Genomic DNA, 21,328 nt, shown 5'->3' with positions numbered 1-21,328 from the left:
TTCCAGACTTCCTTGTCCATATTTACTTGTGTCACCCTTTCCTTGTGTGCTTCCAGATGATCGGAACAAACCGTGAGCATTGACTCAATCCTGGATACTTTTGTGAAATCATCTATAGTCAAGGATTTTGTCTTCTGAATGAACTGTATCCTTTCTTGGAAGATTTTTTTCATATTTGTGGCAACTTCAATTGTCTGAGCATCAACTTTCATAAGTTGTATGTCAATGCTTTTAAGATCTTTCTGCATTGTATCGGTTAAATTTTTGTCAGTCCCTTTAACAATTTAGTGGATTCTTCGTGGCCCTGTTTGATAATTGAATTATGCCACTCCATGTTTTTCTTTGATACATATAATACATTTTCATCCTATCTTTCCACAGGTTTTTCAGCTAATAACTTCATCACTCCAAATTTTTTTATATCATTCATCTGTGCAAGAACTGCCACCCATTTGGTCCTTTCTTTCTCCCAGGAAATGACCTCTAATTCTAATTCCTTGCTCACAATCACAACATCCTCATATACTTTCACTAGATTGATAATATAGTCTGAACCTTATTTTATTATGAGATCCAACCATTTATTAAACATCTCTACGACCATTCTATTTCTTTGAACCTGGTCCAACATCTTTTGATTTGTGAGAGATTTGGGATCAAATGATATTGCCACCTTTTACAAGGGCCGAGGATTTGGATGGTGAATGGAATTGATGTACTCAGCCATTTGAGTGATGATCTGCTTCAGCTCCCTTTTATCCTTCTCGTCTTTCCATGACTTAGAAATTATTCTATTCGTGGAAGACTCCAAATGTTTGACATCAACGACTCGCGAAGCAATCCCCAGATCAATCTTTTCTACTGTGAAGTCATCTTCGGTAGCTTTGTCTAAGTCTCTATCTAGAATAGGCTTGGCTACCTCGGTCATCCAATGACCTATTGCTTCATCTACTTCAAGCATTGTCTTTGTTTTGAGTCTTTTTGGCTAGGATATCCAAGACACTTGCTGATCATATCTTCTATAGGAATTGTAATTGGAACCACACTACGTTTCTTCCCAACAGTAGCTTCTAACCATTGCGGTGTGTTTGCAGGTTTTTTGGATGGAGGATTTGTCTGAGTATCTAGTGAATTGACAATAACCAGAGTGCTCATGGGATTCAATTCACCCTCTATTTCTTTACCTATGTCCATTTCTTGTACCACAGGCTCACCCAAATCCTGTTGATCCATTATTACTTCTACCTCTTCACTTGGATCTAGGTCCACAACAATCTGGCTTAATGTTGGCTTTTTTCTCTTTTTCTTGCTCCTTGACCGAGTTACTCAGGCTACTATACAACCTAACGGTGACCTTTTTGATCTCCTGGGTGGGATTTTTTCAACAATTAGCTTTGAACCACCTGCAACATCAACAATTTCATTAGTTGAAGAAATAGGAAGTTGAGTCACAGCATGTGAATCAACTCTTAGTTCATAGGAGGATATGAACAATCCCTTCTTAAATTTTTGGTCTCTCAATCACTTCTCAGTTCTCCTTACAACATTAAAAGTTTTAGCTTGAATATTATCATCTTCCTTTTTATTCCAATCGATCTCAGGGATTGGCTTCCCTTGAACTTCCTTGTGGAATTCTAGATCCAGAATATCTTCCCCTGTTTCCTCCTGTACTCCGGATACATTGATAGGAAGCTTCATGATGATTATTTGTTGTAGAGTAAACCTTGACCACAGTCTTCTCCTTACCTCATATTCATCATTGCAATTCTCCTAGTAATCTTCCAACTGGGTTCATGACAGAAGTGGTAATCCATATTTAGGTTTTCCATGACATAACCTCTGCTATCAAACCTACGTCTAGCAACATAGCGCTGCAAGTTCATCCTCTTAAATTCTAATTCCAAATTTAAAGCATCAGATATGGACTTATAGCTGTAGTATCCAAGTTCAATAGGAAAGATAACTCCAGATTTGCCTTTTGCCCCCAGCCTTTTATCATTATGAGCTAGTTTCCTACTCACCTCTATGAGTACATAGCTATCGAAGACATAGCTAGGTAGCTTGAATGGTTCACCTTCAAAACCACCTACCCAAAGATAGGTGAACTTGGGAAATTGGATGAAGAAGCTGCCATATATGCTTATCAACTCCATTTCTTCAGCTGACATTCTCTTGTTCACATCACCCTGTAATTCAAAAGCAAGTCTCCCTGCAAAGACACTATTCCATCTGGCAATATGTTCTACATGCTTTTGTTGCTGTAACAAATGATAGTAATCATAAACCTTCATACCATCCACCCGTGGTTCATTGAGTAAGCCAGACCAATCTCTAGTACAAGCTAATATGTAGAAAAGATAAGAGGACATATAAAAATTAGACATACCCACAAAGTTACTCAAACCTTCATGGAGTCTCTTTGCAATTACCTGCGCCCAGTCAAGATATTTGTCACCAGATAATAGCACCTGAATGTAAAAATACATCCAATCTTCCCAATAAAATGAGTGTGAATTCCCTTTTAGCCTATTTAGTAGTATAACAATGTTTCGCACTTCTGTGATGAAGTTCTCTCTGGTAAGGGGCTTCGGTAGCCGTGACCCTCCCTTTTGAACTTTATGGAGCTAGTTTCTTGCAATTACACTTCTATACACACTCCTCTCCTCAGAGAAGAAGGCGTATAAGGTCCCAATTAACCAATCCTCATATTATTCCTTGTGTGGGATTCCCATCGCTGCCATTATTGTTTCCCTATTAATACCAACTAATATCTCACCATCACTGTTCTTATGCATCTATTCTCTACATCATACCTATTCATGCAAGCTACCACCAAATCTGGGCATGGTGCAACAAGTGGAAATGTAGTGACTTCAATGAGACCACTTCTCACTATTTTCTCCATTATTGAACTAGCTTGAGGGTTCTTGGTTCTTTCTAAGAAATCTCCTAGATTGACGTGAGCCAAGGAAGTATCATCTAGTTTTGGTAATATGCTCACTAAGTATGATGTCTGACCAAGCTTCGACAATACTGACCTCATACTTCCTATCTATAATTTTAATCAAGAAATTCTAACACATGGTAGAATTCTACTCCAACAAACTAAATATTTTCTTCCTACACTAAAAATCTTCAGAACTAAATAAATACAACATAGGGGAATCATCTGAACTTACCCATTACCACCATGAATCTGTGAAACCTTCTTAGGAAAGTAGAGCTGAATTTAACTTCGGTATCTCCAATTCGCTTAATTATAGCAGTTGCAACCCTTACAAATTATGGAGATGAATTCATATATCCTTTTTAAAAAAGAAAAGAAAATACTGAGAAAAACTACACACGCTTCATAATGATCCATTTAAATGTGTGAAGTAATAGTGAAATGACTGAAAATCTAACACTTTCTTAATTGCCCATCACTTCTGCACAAACAGTTGATGTCCTCATGATTACTTTCCAGATTTAGAATTTTAAACTGTTAGATGTCGGGAATATTCCTTCTTGTTGTGCTACCTCCAATGTTAGCAAATTCTTTAGAATCAACTTGAAGTGAACCTTTTGAACCTTGAACCATCTCACAAAGAGTTCAATGGTTCAAGTTCATCCGAGAAGAATGATAGTGAACTAGCAGCTCAAAACAATACCAGGAACGAGCAATAACCATGACTAACAAACAAAGAACTTTGAACCTTGAACTGATGAACTATTGAACCAAAGAAACAATTGGTTCAAGGTTCAAGTTCAAAACCGACTTAAAACACATTGACAATGCTCGTTAAATACCATTACATAGTCACAACTCACAAAAAGACGTTTTGAATCTTGAACCAAAAAAAGGTTCATAGGTTCAAAGTTCAAAATGCATAACAATAATGTGTTTTCTTTGGTGGAGATAAAGGCCACTAAAGACATTTACCTAAAACGCACCTTGAACCTTGAACCAATTGAACTATTTTTAAAGTTCAACGATTTGGGTTCAAGATGAAGAGGTACAAAAGACCCGAAGAATAGAGACACCAAAAGGCAACCCATAAGCTTGGACATTTTAAATGAGAAATTGTGGGTGCTAACACACCTACAGTTAAATATTTCAGAATCTTTGGTAGTAAATTTTATATTAGGAGAGATGATTTCATTGGAAAATTTGATCCTAGATGTGATGAAGGAATATTTCTTGGTTATTCTAATCAAAGCAAAGCATATAGATGTTATAACAAGAGATTGCAGAGAATTGTGGAGAGTGCTAATGTCAAGGTGGATGAGATGAATAGAAGTCAAATCAGAGTTTATGAGCAAGAACCGGCAGTGAAAATGATCATTACTGAATCGGTAACACCTTTACCAAAATATAATGTTGAGCCAGCTACTCTAGCAATATCAGAAAATTAAACAGTAACTGAAGAACCGAAAAGAGGAACCGATAATCAAAAGACTCCTAGGTATGTAAGGTTAAATCATTCAAAAGATCAGATCATTGGGGATAAGAATAATGAAGTGATGAGAAGAAGGAGATTGGCAGCTAATGAGGTATGTTTAATTTCTCAAGTTGAATCGGTATCAGTAATTGAAGCATGCAAAGATGAATGTTAGATGAAAGATATGGAAGAAGAATTAGATCAGATAGAGAAGAATAACACATGGATTTTGGTTCCTCAATCTAAAAATAAGAATGTTATTGGAACTAAATGGGTTTTTAGGAATAAATTAAATGAAGATGAACAAGTTTTAAGGAATAAAGCTAGATTGGTTTGTAAAGGATATTCTCAGAAGGAAGGAATTGATTATAGTGAAACTTCTGCACCTATAGCTAGGATTGAAGCTGTAAGATTATTTCTTGCCTTTGTTGCACATAAAAACTACAAGGTTTATCAGATGGATGTTAAGTGTGTATTTCTGAATGGGGATCTTGATGAGGAAGTTTATATTGAGCAGCCTGATGGTTTTTCACTTTCAGATGATAAAAACATGGTTTGCAGGTTAAAGAAAGTCTTATATGGATTGAAATGGGCACCTCAAGGTTGGTATGCAAGGTTGGACAAATATCTTTTGAAGCTTGGCTTCACTAAAGGTTTGCAAATTACTCAGACTGATAAAGTTATTTTCATCTATCAAACTAAGTATGCTAGGAAATTGTTGAAGAAATTTGGTATGGAAGACTCTAAACCGGTAAGTATTCCTATGGTTACAAGTGAGAAATTGACAAGGAAAGATGAATCTGCACCAATAAATCCTACAATATACAAGTCTATGATTGGAGTTCTTCAATATTTGACTCAGACTAGACCGGATATAGTGAATGCTATTTGCATTGCATCAAGATATCAAAGTGATCCTAGAGAAAATCATGAGAGTGCGGTGAATCAATTTTTAGATACTTACAAGGTACATCAGAATATGGTTTGTGGTTCCCTAAAGATGATGACTTTAATTTATGTGCATATGCAGATGCAGATTGGGTAGGTGATGTTGATGACCAAAAAAGTACTTCTGGTGGAGCTTTCTTTCTTGGAAAGAAACTTATTTCATGGATCAACAAGAAACAGTCATGTACTTCTTTATCTATTGTTGAAGTTGAGTATGTTGTTACTGCTACTAATTGTACACAAGTTCTATGGATGAAGTGAATGTTGAAGGACATAAAAGTGCATTGCATTGGACCGGTAGTTATTCACTGTGATAACTGTGTTGCTATAGACATATCAAAGAATCTGGTATTTCACTCTAAGACAAAGTACATATCTATCAAGTATAAATTTTTGAAGGAGAAGGTGGAAGAAAATGAGGTTAGACTGGTTTATGTGAACACTAAAGAGAAGATTATAGATATTTTCACTAGACATTTGCCTAAAGAATCATTTGAGTACCTCAAAGACAGATTAGGGGTTTCTGCCCCTCCGACAGAGAACTGATTGATGTTATTTGGCATCAGTTCAGTATACATTATTAGAGATATTATGCATTCTAGATTGATGTGGGGATGCTATTGCTCGGGGGGGTAGTTAGTTTTTTGATTCAGTGGCTTTTGTTTTTGCTTTCATATTTATGTCAAATTCCTGGCATTGATGTCAAAGGGGGAGAGATATTCATGTGAAAAACTTAAGGGATATATACATTAGGAGGAGAAATTTGCAGAACTTAATTATGATATCATCTACAGGGCGAGTATGGATCAGAACTTCATTGCTATATTTTTGAGTGGGAAATTTGTTTGGCATTTCTTAGCACTTAGATGTTTTTCACGTCTAGTGTTGCCATCAATGCCAAAGGGGGAGATTCTTGGCCATTTGGAGGAATTGATTATGTGTTGCATTGATCTTTTGTTATTGATGTCAACACTAGTTTTTCCTGGCTTCTTTATCGGTATCCTTCTGGTCTTGGTAGGTTGTTTGGTTTCTGGTTGGTTAGATCATGATGATCCAGTATGCTTTGGTATGTTTTGTCTTTTGGAATTGGCTTAGATATGCTACTCATATTCATGTTCAATTAGTTGGTTTTGATCTGGTGATCGGATGCTATCATGTATGCTAATAAGCTTGGTTTGTTGATCCGGTGAGGGTTTCACCGACAGAGCTTTGTTGAAGATCTTTGATTTTATGCATAAGTGGTGTTGGTGCGGCTTCTAGTAGAGATTCAGGATGCTTATGGTGATCGTGTTTGAGACTTGGTTGATTGGGATCATTTCTTTAGCGTGTGTGGACCTAAATTTGGTCCTGCTTTATCTAGGTTATGGATCGGCTTAATGTAACATGTTGATTGGACCTCTCGATGTGCTTCTGAGATGTCTTATGGGTTGGATATTATTTATTTAGTCTCAAGCTGACATTTTTGTAATTATGTAATTATTTTATTAGCTGGTGCCTGACCTCATTGTTTGTGGTCAAGGGTTTGTATATATATGATGTAAGATCTCATTGTAGATCATATGCGAGGATAAAAAAGGATGTATAGGAGCGAATAATGTAATAATCATTCATGTGGAGGATTTGGTCGATCATTGGTGATCAATTTGGGTTTATGCAAGAGAATTTAGTCCTCTGGTATTGAGCTTAACCGAAACTATACTTAGGCATAGGAGATGCTATCATTGTAGTTCATTCTTTCTTCTATATTGTAGTTTGGATTTTTATGTAGTTAGTGAGACTCCTTTTGTGATGAGCAGTGTGCTCTAGGCTGTTGGCCTTCCTGCAAGAACAAGCCCCTTAATTTGTATTCACATACTTACTGCAGAAGTATTTCTGACAGTGGATAGGCTTCCCACCATGGTTCTTCCCTTTACCGGGTTTTCCATGTACAAATCTTGGTGTCATGTGGATGGTATTTATTCTCTAATTGTTGCTTGTACTTAATTGATATATCGGCTATCTTGATAATTGGTTTATGAATTCCAGTATTGACCTTTTGGGTTTTGGTATTAAAGTTTTAATTGCTTAAGGTTTCAATAATCTAGTGACAACTGATTCACCCCCCCCTCTTAGTTGTCTTTCAGTTATTTGAACTATCTAATAGTCTTCAACAGTACTGGGAGCAACAACTCAAGAATTCACAATCGAAAGAAAAGTCAAACATTGATCAGGAGCAGGAACGATGCTGAGCTGTCAATATTTTGTCCTTTTGATAGAAATCTGCTATAAAAGCAGAATGATGTTCATTATAAAAACAGTTTGAGATTTGTAGACTTATGAGAGCTCTGACAAGTTCGAGCCTCTTTTCTTGTTTCTCTTATGAAATAGTTATTTTGGTAGTGTTTGTTCTTTGCAAATAATAGTGATGATAAATTCTTAAGGACTTATACTTGATGATATGTGATTGTACTTTACTATTTTTGTATGAGGTAAAATATAACTCTACGTGGATTTCCAGTGTGTTATATCTCTTGCTTTGTTTAATTCAGTATTTCATTGGTGAATCACACAGTTTTATAAATAATTGAGAGAATATTTCTAGTTATTTGTAAGATTGTTCTTTATCATTATTGATTATTTTAGAAAGGCATGTATTGAGATACTAGCTTAGGATATCAGAATTCATTTCAGCATTTAAATTCATTTGTTTGTCTTCTTTTCAAAACATTTAAAAAATTGTGAACTATAATAGAAATAATCCTCCAGAAAATGCAAAACTGGGTTATCTTAAAGGAACTAATCAGAATCCCCTCGTATAAAAGTAGTTGATATATGCTACTGAGAAAAATCACATGCAGGGTCTCATAAGACATCTCGATCCTTGAGGTATAGGTCTCCTATCCCTTTCAAGTGTTAGTTAGATGAGAGGGGGGGTGAATCAGATAAACTCACAATACAAAATATTCATCAGATTCAACCTCGGTAGAACTTACTTGATATGAAACTATGACTGTAAATCATTCAAACTCATAAACTGATAAACTTGAAACAACAAAACACATTTAACACCAGATTTAACGTGGAAACCCAAATAGGGAAAAACCACTGTGGGATTTCGGACCCACAAAGAAAATATACTCTTCTATAGTATACTCGGTTAAAAGCCAATCCTGTTAAAGATTACATAAACACATTTCTAGATGTGACCCGGTCAAGGGATTTCCCTCAGATCTATCAGAATCTTGCACTTTGTTAGAAGTGACCTTGTCAAAGGATTTCAAACACTCAATTAGAATGTTACCTTGCTAGAGGATTTACAAATAAGACTGTTAGGTCCACTCGGTTAAGAGATTTCCTGTCACTTACAAAAATAAATAATAGTAATAAAATATATCTATTAGGATTCCCATAGATACTGAGAGGGGGGGTGAATCAATATCTAACCAGTGAGTAGAATTTCTTATCTTAAAACATGCAGAACATATTATATCAGTGTACCGATATGCAAGAAATAATGCAATAAACAGAGTTAAAAACATCCACATGAAAAGCACACCATGACACAAGGATTTAATGAGGAAACCCAGTGTGGGAAAAACCTCGGTGGGATTTGTGACCCACAATATCCACTTACTGGCCAATAAGAGAATATTACTTACAAGAGGGTCCTGCACATGCAAGAAGGCCAATTGCCTAGAGCTCACTGCTCAATGGGAAGTCTCATTGACTTACAATGTGGATTTATACAAATCCAATATCTTGTACTGCTTTGCAATAGCATCTATAATGCCTGATCTAGTACTAGTTGCTGCTCTGCTTCTTACATAAACCCTTTAACCTTTATTTTGCATAATAGGTCTGCCTTAATATTTTTCCCTTTCGCTTACATCACTTTCTTAACTTACAAAATATCTACAATGATCTCTCTTATATATAAGAGTCATTTTACAACATGCCAAGTCAGCTTACAAAGTTTTTACAATAATAAACAAAATAAATATAACAAAATCCTATCGGCCTCTGTGCCGGTATACTTCCTTTCTTTGTGCCAGTGTCGGTGTCCTGAGTTCTGGTGTAGAGTCTGATCGTTGATGCCAGTGAACTATCATGCCGATGTAATGCCTTGCCAGTGCCATAGGATTGTAAGGTTGCCATCAATGACAAAACCTTCAATCACCTACAATGTCTCATTGGAGTGTGCATATGCCAACAATATCTGCAACTTCACATATGAAATGTTAAAGCAGACTCTATGTGCTCAAAATAATCTTGTCAAAAGACTTATCTTCCTCCTTGTTGGGCTTCTCAATCTATTCTTCAATCAGATCTCCAATCTTCTATACTTGGTAATCACCTCTGCAGTATCATTGCTCTTCTATTTGCCCACATACTTTGTTCATCAAATTTTCTTTATTTATAAGCAATTCCTAACTGCTTAATCTCCTTAATCACATTTCCCATGATTAATCCTAACCATCAGATCTTCAAACTTGACTAGGTTCATTGAATCCTTCGAACTGAAAGATGTTTTATATTGCCTTGAAACTTGTATCCCTTCCTTGGTACTTATGCTCGGTTATGATCGTTCAATCTATGTTGTTGATCCAACTCTTGAATTTTCATTGCCATTGATCCTTAACAAACTTCTTGCACGACATTCCAATCTTCTATAAATCTCCAACTCATTGGTATCCTTCATTTAATAATGTATTTATTCATCCAATGCATTTTGTTACTGCTCAGTTGATACTCGGTAAATACTAAACTTTACTCGGTAACTTCTTTTTTCTTTAACTGACACTGGTAACCTTGGTGTTTACTGACTAGCTCCTTGCTCGGTGAAATAGATCAGTATCAAACCTTTACTCATTCTGTTGCATGAAATATTTTCTCCTTCTTATTTAGTCTTCAAATACACATATATAGGATATCAAAATAATCAAAATATCATAATCTCATCACTGTCTAACTCGATAATAGTTGCCCATTGAATAACTTATTACTCCCCTTCATTTTCACATTCTTTCTGTGTCACTTACCGACATCTTTATACTCATCAAAACATACTCTTTAAGATATGGCAACATCATACTGAATCAGAAAATCAATTGCTTGACATCAATGACAAAATAATATTATTAAGACAGTAATCATCCTTTATCAATTATATCATCAATCTCCAACAACCTTCTCAATATCATCATACGAACAAACTTATTGTAATGCCAACATCAAGAACATAAACTTATGGTTTAGAGTAAGAGTTTATGAATGTTGAGCAAACTCAAAACTCACATCAACATAATATGGTGCTAGAAGGAGGGCCTAAAGTACTAGACCTTAAGAAACCTAGGTAGTTTAAGATTGGGTACAAAAGAGTCACTAGGTCTAGGCCGTGTGATCCTGGTGTTCGGTTTCAAGAATTACCAGATAGGAGGAAATGAAGGCCTAGGGCTAGTTTATCCGGACCAAATTTAGAAAGTAATAATAGAGGACAATTGTAGAATCAATTGCAACATCCATTGCATCCACCACCTCCTCCAATGGTGTAATTTAATGCGAAATCACCTATCAGGTTCAATTTTTACCATGATTTACCCAAAAAATCCTTACAAATTGTGTCCAAAGTTTCAAATTCATGGTGATACGGAAGTGTATCTTAAGGTTTTCAAAGATATGTGTGGAAGAGCTCAAATTTAGCATGAAGATGTAGTGTGTAGGTTGTTTTCGTATGCTCTAATGCCCACCAAAATACCCTAGAGAAACTAAGCATCTAACATACTAAATGGAGATAAAAAAAATAAAAATTTACATCTAATTCTACACATCATATCTTCTATACAATGAATTCACATTCATTATCATTTAAGTATAAAGAACATAAACTGTTCACATAAGTTCATTAACCAAATATGAAAGGAGTATAAACATCACAATCATTACAACTATCTCTCTAGGGTAGCTTAACGTCATTATGTAATTAACTATCGTAAGCAATACCAATTTACTCACTTGATTACCACACTTATCATCAATTAATCCTTAATCTTACTCAAATGCAACTTATATATTTTCTTCCATTACAATCTGCAACTTACTTGATTACTTAATCATTATGAGATGCATTGTACTCTAACATGATATGTTTACTCTTTCCATGCAAGAAAAATCACTTTTTTCTTAAATTCAATTTTATAACCAAATCCAATTATGCTTAATCGTTTATCCATTTTCTATCTACATGATCTTATTCATTTATAATGATAATGTTCTTAGGATAACCAGTGAACAACTGAGAGGCGGGGGGGGTGAATCAATTGTTAATAGATTATATCAATCAATCCACTTTACAACCTTAAACCAGTGCACATAAACATTAAGTATCGGAATAGCAGAAATAGATATCAGTAAGCAATAAAACTTAAGAATAAAACAAATAACTAACACAATGCAATCATACCACATAACACCATGATTTATACATGGAAAACCTGGTAAAGGGAGAAACCATGGTGGGAAGCCTACCCACAGTCAGATGATACTTCTGCAGAAAGTATGTGATACAATAAGGGGCCTGCACATGCATGAAGGCACATTTCCTAGAGCGTAATGCTCATTACAAAAGATTCTCACTAACTACAAAGAGGTTATAACCACCTCAAGATACTTGAACAACAATCCAGTAGATTGAACTACCAAAGATAGCATCTACCATGCCTAATTATAGTCCCAGTTAAGCTCAAATATCGAAGGCCTTTGACCTCTTCCTTAAACCCAATTCGATCACCTATGATTGACCAAAACTCCTTTGCATATGATATTGCATTTCATTCCATATACTTTTTCATTCGATATACAATGAGATCTTACATAATTTATACAAACCCTAAGGCCTAAACCAATTAGGTCGGCCATCTAAAAGATATTACAATAAGATCATTACATACATCCACATTACAATGATGTGCCATGTCCACTTATACCAAAACAATATTAACCAATCCATAAAAAATCCCAGTAATGTGTAGAGAACATGTTAACATGATACCGGTCCATAACCTAGATAGGTATCAGACCTATTCTAGGTCCACCACACCAAAGCTATGTCTTCAAGCAGTTGAAGCTCGACCAATGATCACCTTCAGCATCCTTAACTCCATCTAGAAGCCGCACCAACACCACTTATGCATCTTGTTGAGAATTCTCAACAAAAGCTCTACCAGTTAAACCTTAAACCCATGCCAGTAACACAAGATCTTCTACCGGTAACCAAAAACCTGTCTGTCGATAACAGTTAGTGTTGATAACCAACCATAATAGCTAGTGTTGACATCAATGACAAAACATCAATGCAACACATAATCAATTCCTCCATAATACCAACAATCTCCCCCTTTGGCATTGATGGCAACAATAGATGTGAAAAACATCTAAGTACTAAGAAATGCCAAACAAGTCTCCCCATGTGGAAGACAACCAACAATCTCCTGAATATCAATAACTCTCCCCCTGTGAATAATATCTATGGAAAGTTCTAAATTTATTTTTCACATCAGTATCTCTCCCCCTTTAACATCAATGCCAAAAATCTGACAAAAATATCAAAGCAAGAATGTAAGCCTCTAAATCTCAAAGCTAACTACTCCCCCTGAGTAGTAGCACCACACGTAAGTGCCAGAATGAATAGTATCTTTGATAATGTATGTCGGACTGATGCCGAATCACATCAATCAAGTCTTTGCCAGAGGGGCAGAAACTCCTAACCTGTCTCTCAAATACTCAAATGATTCCTTAGATAGTGGTTTAGTGAATATATCTACAATTTGTTCTTTAGTATTCACATAAACCAATTTGACTTCCTTTTCTTCCGCCTTGTCCTTCAGAAAGTTATATTTTATTGATATGTGTTTAGTCTTAGAGTGAAATACTGGATTCTTAGACATGTCAATAGCTGCAAAGTTATCACAATAGATAACTATCAGTTCACTACAATTTACCTTTATATCCTTCAACATTTGTTGATCCATGATATCCTTCACCATTTGATGATCTGTAGTAGATAAAGAAATGCATGACTATTTTTTGTTGATCCATGAAACCAATTTCTTTCCAAGAAAGAAAGCTCCACCAGAAGTGCTCTTCATGTCATCAGTATCACCTACCCAATCTGAATCTGTATATGCACATAAAGTGAAGTCATCATCTCTAGAATACCATAAGCCATATTCTATTGTTCCTTGCAAATACCAAAATATCCTCTTTACTGCACATTCATGATTTTCTTTAGGATTAATTTGATATCTTGAAACAATACTTACTGCATTCATAATATCTGGTCTAGTCTAAGTTAGATATAACAAGCCACCAATCATAGACTTATACCTTGTTGAATTTATCGGTACTGATGTTTCTTTGATAGGCAATTTCTCACTTGTCACCATAGGAGTACTTACCGGTTTGAAGTTAACCATACCAAACTTCTTCAACAATTCCCTCAGATACTTAGTTTGACAGATAAAAATGCCTTTGTTAGTTTGAGTAATCTGCAAACCTAAGAAAAATATCATCTCACCAATCATGGATATTTCAAACTCATTCTGCATATTATTAGAGAATTTCATGCATAATTTATCTTCACCTCCAAAAATGATATCATCAACAAATACTTCAATAATTAGAATATCATCATCAGTGATCTTATAATATATATTACTATCAGCACTACATTTAGTAAAACCAAGCTTCAAAAGATATTTATCCAACCTTGCATACCAAGCTCTAGGAGCCTGTTTCAGTCCATATAAAGCTTTCTTCAATCTCCAAACCATATCTTTATCACCTGTCAATGAAAATCCATCAGGTTGCTCAATGTATACCTCTTCCTCAAGTTCACCATTTAAAAATGTACATTTAACATCCATTTGATAGACCTTATAATTCTTATGAGTTGCATAGGCAAGAAATAGTCTAACAACTTCAATTCTAGCTACAAGTGCAAATGTCTCACCATAATCAATTCCTTCCATTTGAGAATATCCTTTACAAACTAGTCTAGCCTTGTTTCTTATAACTTGACCATCCTAATTTATTTTATTCCTAAAATCCCATTTAGTTCCAATAACATTCTTATTTTTAGGTTGGGGAACTAAAGTCCAAGTCTCATTCTTCTCTATCTAATCTAATTCATCTTACATAGCCTTTAACAAATGTTTATCTTTGCAAGATTCAATAACAGATGTCGATTTAATTTGAGAAATAAAACATACCTCTTCATTTGTCAGTCTTATTCTTGTCATAACTCCCTTGTTCCTATCTCCAATGATTTGATCTTCAGAATAATTTAACCTTACATACCTTGGTGTCTTCTGAACTTCAGGTTCACTGATCTGATCATCAGCCAGAGTTGATATTTCTGATTGTGTCAGTGTAACTATCTCAGTGTCCTGTACCGGTTGAGGCATTGCCAGTTCAATTATAATCATTTCCACTGTCAGTTCTTGGTAATATGATATAGATTGATTTTTGTAATGCTCATCCACTTTCACATTTGCGCTCTCCATAATTTTTTGCAATCTTGTGTTATAACATATATATGCTTTTCTTTGAATTGAATAACCAAGAAATATCCCTTCATCAAATCTAGGATCAAAATTTCCAGTTGAATCATCACTTTTGATATAACATTTACTTCCAAAAATTCAGAAATATTTAACAGTAGGTGTATGTTCAAACCATAGTTCATAAGGGGTCTTACCGGTTTCACCTTTGATGTGAACTCTGTTGAATGTGTAGACTATTGTACTCGCTGCTTCTCTCTAGTAGATGTGAGGCAATTTGGCTTCCATCATCATAGTTCTTGCTACATCCAAAATGGTTTTGTTCTTCTTTTCCACAATTCCATTCTGCCAAGGAGTCCTAGGTGTAGATAATTGCCTCCTAATTCCATTTGTCTCACAATAACTATTAAATTCATGAGAAGTGAACTCACTGCCTTGATGTAATCTTAGATATTTGATTTTCAATCCAGATTCTATTTCTACCTTAGATTTAAAGATCTTGAATTTCTCAAAAGCTTCAGACTTCTCCCTAAGAAAAGTCACACACATCATTCTAGAATAGTCATAAATTATCAGCATGAAATACCTATCACCTTGAAAGCTTATAGTCCTTGCTGGACCACATAAATAAGTGTGAATCAAATTAAGCACATCATTAGATTTATCATGTATGCTCTTAAAAGAAATTTTAACTTGCTTTCCCAATTGACATTCCTTACATATCGGATTATGAGGTTTCATAATCTTAGGTATATCTCTAACTGCCTTTTTTGAACTTATCTTAACAGTAGAATCAAAATTAACATGACACAACCTCTTATGCCATAACCAACTCTCATCAATATGAGAAATCGAACATGTCTTATTTCTAGTGTTCAAGAGAAAGATATTACCTTCAGTCTGAGTATCGGTTGCCATCTCCAAACCAGTATTGTTAATGATTTTGCATTTTCTATCATTAAACTGAAGTTGAAAACCCTTGTCCACCAATTGACCAACACTTAAAAGGATTTTCTTTAAACCTTCTACATAATAGACATTATCAGTGTTATGTTTTCCATCCAAAGAAATAATACCTCTACCTTTGATCATACATGCTTTGTCATCTCCAAATATGACTTGACCACCATTGTATTCTTGCAGAGATAGAAATTTTCTTTTATCTCCAGTCATATGATGTGAACATCCACTATGAATTACCCATTCATCCTTGTCTTCAACTTTTGATGCCAGGGCCTTTTCTTCATTCTCTATAGCCGGTGTTGATTCATCTTCCTTTAAAGCATAAAACACCCATTCCTTTCCATTGTCAGATCCACTAGCAGAGTCTATTGTTGGTTCATCCTCAGAGTCATCACTTACTCCTTCCTCAGCCTCTATGTAGCATTGTTTGTTTCTCTTAAATCTATATCTGTTCTGATTAGGCTTAAATGATTTCTTAACTCTCTCTTCAAATCTTGCATTCCTTTTAGGACATCTAGATGCAAAATGACCAATCTTATTACATGCAAAACATTTAAAAGGTTCTTTTCCTTCATACTTACTTCATGTTGCTCCTTTAGGTACTCTTCTAAAAAATAAGGCTTCAAGTTTCTCAAATTCTTCATCCTCTTTCCTCATATCTTCCAACTCCTTTGCATATAATGCTTTCCAACCACTCTTTCTAGTAGATGTTGATGCATGAAAAGCAGGTTCAGATTTTGCAGCTCCAGAAGGTCCAAATTCTTCAAGCTCAAAAGAAGATAATTTCCAAATCAGAATGTCTCTGTTAATTGAAGTGTTTGCCATTGTTCTTAGCTCATTAATTGCAGTTGCCTTCATCTTGTAAGCCAGTGGAAGGGCTCTCAAGACATTGGAAACTATTTCATCTTCACTAAGAGATCCTCCACAACATTGAATTCCCATGACAATCTCATTTACTCTTTCCATAAATACAACAATTCTTTCATTATCTTCCATCTTCAAGTTCTCATACCTTACCCAATAACCATCAAGTTTAGCAATTTTGATAGTAGGATCACCTTCATTCAGAGTTTGCAGTTTATCCCACATAACCTTTGCTGATGATTTATCAGTTAATCCCATGATTTGTTGATCAGTAAGTGCACACAAGAGGGCTTCTCTAGCTCTGCAATCATTTTCAATATTCTTGTCCAAGTCAGCAGGAGCAGGATTGCCAGATGTCAAATTATAAGGTGTGTATCCTTTCTCAATGATCTCCCAAATATCCATGCCAAGACATCTGAGATGAGTCTCCATTTGGATTTTCAATATCCCATAATTTGTTCCATTCAGCTTAGGGATTTCTCTTCTAAAAATAGTTGTCGGTGGATTAGAAGTGTTAGATGCCATAGGATCTACCTCAAGCAGTTAAGCTTATGCAAAAGAGGACCAAATCTCTGATACCAATTGTTAGGATAACCAGTGAACAACTAAGAGGAGGGGGTGAATTAGTTGTTAACAAATTATATAAATTAATCCACTTTACAACCTTAAATCGGTGCACATAAACATTAAGTACCTGAATAGCAGAAACAGATGGCGGTAAGCAATAAAACTTAAGAATAAAATAGAGAACTAACACAATGCAACCACACCACATAACACCATGATTTGTATGTGGAAAACCCAGTAAAGGGAAAAACCACAGTGGGAAGCCCACCCACAGTCAGATGATACTTCTGCAGAAAGTATGTGATACAATAAGGGGCTTGCACATGCTAGAAGGCACATTGCCTAGAGAGTACTTCTCATTACGAAAGAGTTTCACTGACTACAAAGAGGTTATAACCACCTCAAGTTACTTGGACAACAATCCAGTAGAGTGAACTACCAGAGATAGCATCTACCATGCCTGATACTATTTGAGAGACAGGTTAGGGGTTTCTGCCCCTCCAATAGAGACTTGATTGATGTGGTTTGGCATCAATCTGGCATACATTATTAGACATACTATTCATTCTAGAATTGATGTGTGGTGCTACTGCTTAGGGGGAGTAGTTAGCTTTGAGATTTTGAGGCTTACATTCTTGCTTTGATATTTTAGTCAGATTTATGGCATTGATGTCAAAGGAGGATAGATAGTGATGTGAAAAATAAACTCAAAACTTTACAGAGATATTATTCACAAGGGGAGAGAGACTGATATTCAGGAGATAGTTGGTTGTCTTCCATAAGGGGAGACTTGTTTGGCATTTCTCAGTACTTAGATGTTTTTCACATCTAGTGTTGCCATCAATGCCAAAGGGGGAGATTGTTGGCATTATGGAGGAATTGATTATGTGTTGCATTGATGTTTTGTCATTGATGTCAACACTAGTTGTTATAGTTGGTTATCGACACTAGTTGTTACCAACAGACAGGTTTTTGATTACCGACAAAAGATCTTGTATTACTGGCATGGGTTTAAGGTTTAACCGACATAGCTTTTACTGAGAATTCTTGATAGGATGTGTAACTAGGAAAATGGAATGCATCAAAGCAATATCAATTAGCTAACCACAAAGCTAAATTGAAATGAAATAAAATCCTAATTACACTCAATAGAAGCATTGAAAACAAGACATTCAAAATACATAAAAATCCATCACCAATGTCTCTTCCAATTGACCTCCATTATCCTTCTTTCTCCTCCAAATAGCAGATTTGTGTGGATCTCACCTACAAGTGCAAAAGCATGAAGCAAGATTGATTTTGATAGTGCGAGGATACTAGAAGCATGGTTGATTGATTTGATCCTTTGATTGAAGAAACTCATCCAATTTACAGACAAATTGGAGAGAGGACAAGATTAGCATGAAATTGATATTTTAGGCAATTGATTTCAAAAATGGCAAAATTGAGTTGAAGGAAGAAGGTTATGACACCTTCTATCTATGTCATGAATTATGACATATTGCCAATGCAAAGGTTAGAGGACTAAAAGCTTTATGACATCTTGCTATGCCAACAGTATGACGCATGAGAAATTCATGCTTCCACCAAAGCACAAAAAGAGGGAGAGACTAGAGAGGAATTGATTAGGTGGAAATTGAATTTAGAAAATGAGGTGGAAATTAGGAATTAGGAAAATTACAAATAAGGTTAGAAATGATGAATTGGAAATTAGGAAATTAGAAATTGATGAAATTAGAAAATTAGGTGAATTAATTAATAATTTTTCATTCATTAATTAATTCACAAAAAGAGGGGGAATTAATTAGCCAATTAAATAAATATTTAATTGTGACAAGAAGACTTAGGATAAATAAATAAATTATTTAAACTAGAGGGAAAATGACGAACAAGATTAAATGAATAAATCATAATACCCTAGAAGATGAATTAGAAATGCAAGGACAACAATTAGATCTTGACAAAAGATAGTTGATGTAGGGTCGATTTGATCATGATTTTGACTGACAAAGGACTAGTGTTGATAAATGATTAAAATTGGTTGACAAAAATCAATGACAAATTGACCAAGATTGACAAGGAGATCAAATTGAAAAGCGCCAATTGACATGATTAAAGAAGACAAGGATCGATGACAAATCGATTGCAAAATGACAAAATTGGCAAGGACAAGGATCGATGACGAATCGATCGCAAAATGACAAGATTGACAAGGACAAGGATCGATGACGAATCGATCGCAAAATGACGTGATTGACAAGGAAAAGTATCAATGATGAATCGATCGCAACAATGACGTGATTTGACAAGGACAAGGATCGATGATGAAATGATCGCAAAAATGATGATATTGACAAGGACTAGGATCGACCAAAATCATGATTGAAGATTTGTTATCGACAAGACCTAATTCAAAAGCGATAAAAATGAGGAATGCAGAAGAAGGACTCGATTCTTGCAAATGATAAAGACCAAGTGCGCAACATAGAAGAAATGTTAATGCGATGCAAGAACCCTAAAATAAGGCAATGCGCAAATGTTAAAGTATGACTCCGCAAGCATTGACCATTTTTAGATGTCTACATTTTGCCCCTTTTTGAGACAATGCGATTCTAAGTGTTGTTTCAAAGAACAATAATGAAAATGCCCCAGACAATAACAATGACATATGCATGCCCCCTCGAGGAATTGGCCAAAAAAATCCAAAAAAGAGGCCAAGTGATCAATAAGAATGACAGAAGATGATAGGTTCGAACGGACTGCCAAGACTGACGGAAGAAATGTTAGTAAGCAAAAATTAGATGGGACAGTTAGAGATGAAGGAAAACTTGCTTTTAAAAATGCACATAAGTAGGTGAGAACCTTTATTTAATGTAGCAAAGTGGATGCAGAGCATCATGGCATTGAAGGCTAGAGCTGGAATGCAACCCCTTTTGCAAAAGACAGACACATCGCACACAAGGAATGAGTGAAGCATCCTAGGGTGCATACATCAAGGGTCGAGGTATGTGAGGTGTTCACAAAGAGAATGTACTTATCACAAAAACCCAATGATATAGTTGCCCCAGTTTGTGACAAACATTCCACAAACAGCAAACACAACAAAAAAAGAAAGGGACCATGAACCATCCTAGTCACTCTAAATCACTCAGTGACATCATCGAGCAACATAGGAACATGATCGAAGGCAAAGATAAATCAGTAAAAAGATAAGATGCACAAATTCAACCAAGTCAAACAAACAGTCTAATCGTCATTGTCAAAAGTGGAAAACAAGAATGATCATGCTGTCTAGTTTCAGGGAATGTGGTACCCCGTCGAAGATAGGACACAGTCTGGTTTTGAGTATACCACACCATGTATAAGACCCATGATAATGTTGACAAGGACCAATGGTAATGTTGATGCTATTTGGATTGATGTGACAACTGTGATCAGGTTGAATGCTTGCTTGGTCGACCAGTTCATCTGTTAATGCATGATTTCATTAAAGCACAATGTTTGATTGATTGTCGTTGGAGGTATGCTCAGCTATCTATCTATGCACAAAGGGATCATTTTATTGACAAAATGCAAAATGCCAAAGAAATTGTTTTGGGATTTTGATGTTTTTCACTTTGTAGGAATTTCGAGTTTTTTTTTTTTTTAATTTTTTTGTTTGTTTTTCAGGACTTTATTTGACTTTTAGGGATTTTTTGAGGACATTATATGATTTTTAGGGATTTTTTCATGACATTATTTGATTTTTTAGGGATTTTTTCGGGACATTATAGCTGAAAATGAACACATGATTATTTTTTATGTTTTTGAATGTTTTCAAGATTTTTTCAATTTTTTTGATTTTGCCCCAAGTGTCTAGCAAGGCAAGGAATATGACAGGTGAATAAATAGGCTTTCTGAAATGTTGGTGGATAGAGGGAAGACAAAGGCCTTTTATTATGGAGAGAATACGGTTGCAATTTTCAAGGGCTATTGCGTGATGGGACAAGAGACTGGATATGACAATGTAAAGCAAGAACATGGCATGAG

The sequence above is a fragment of the Cryptomeria japonica genome, chromosome 8, assembly GCF_030272615.1.
Source record: "Cryptomeria japonica chromosome 8, Sugi_1.0, whole genome shotgun sequence".
NCBI classification, from domain to species: domain Eukaryota; kingdom Viridiplantae; phylum Streptophyta; class Pinopsida; order Cupressales; family Cupressaceae; genus Cryptomeria; species Cryptomeria japonica.
The sequence above is the reverse complement of the archived record's forward strand: the minus strand, read 5'-3'. Positions refer to the sequence as shown.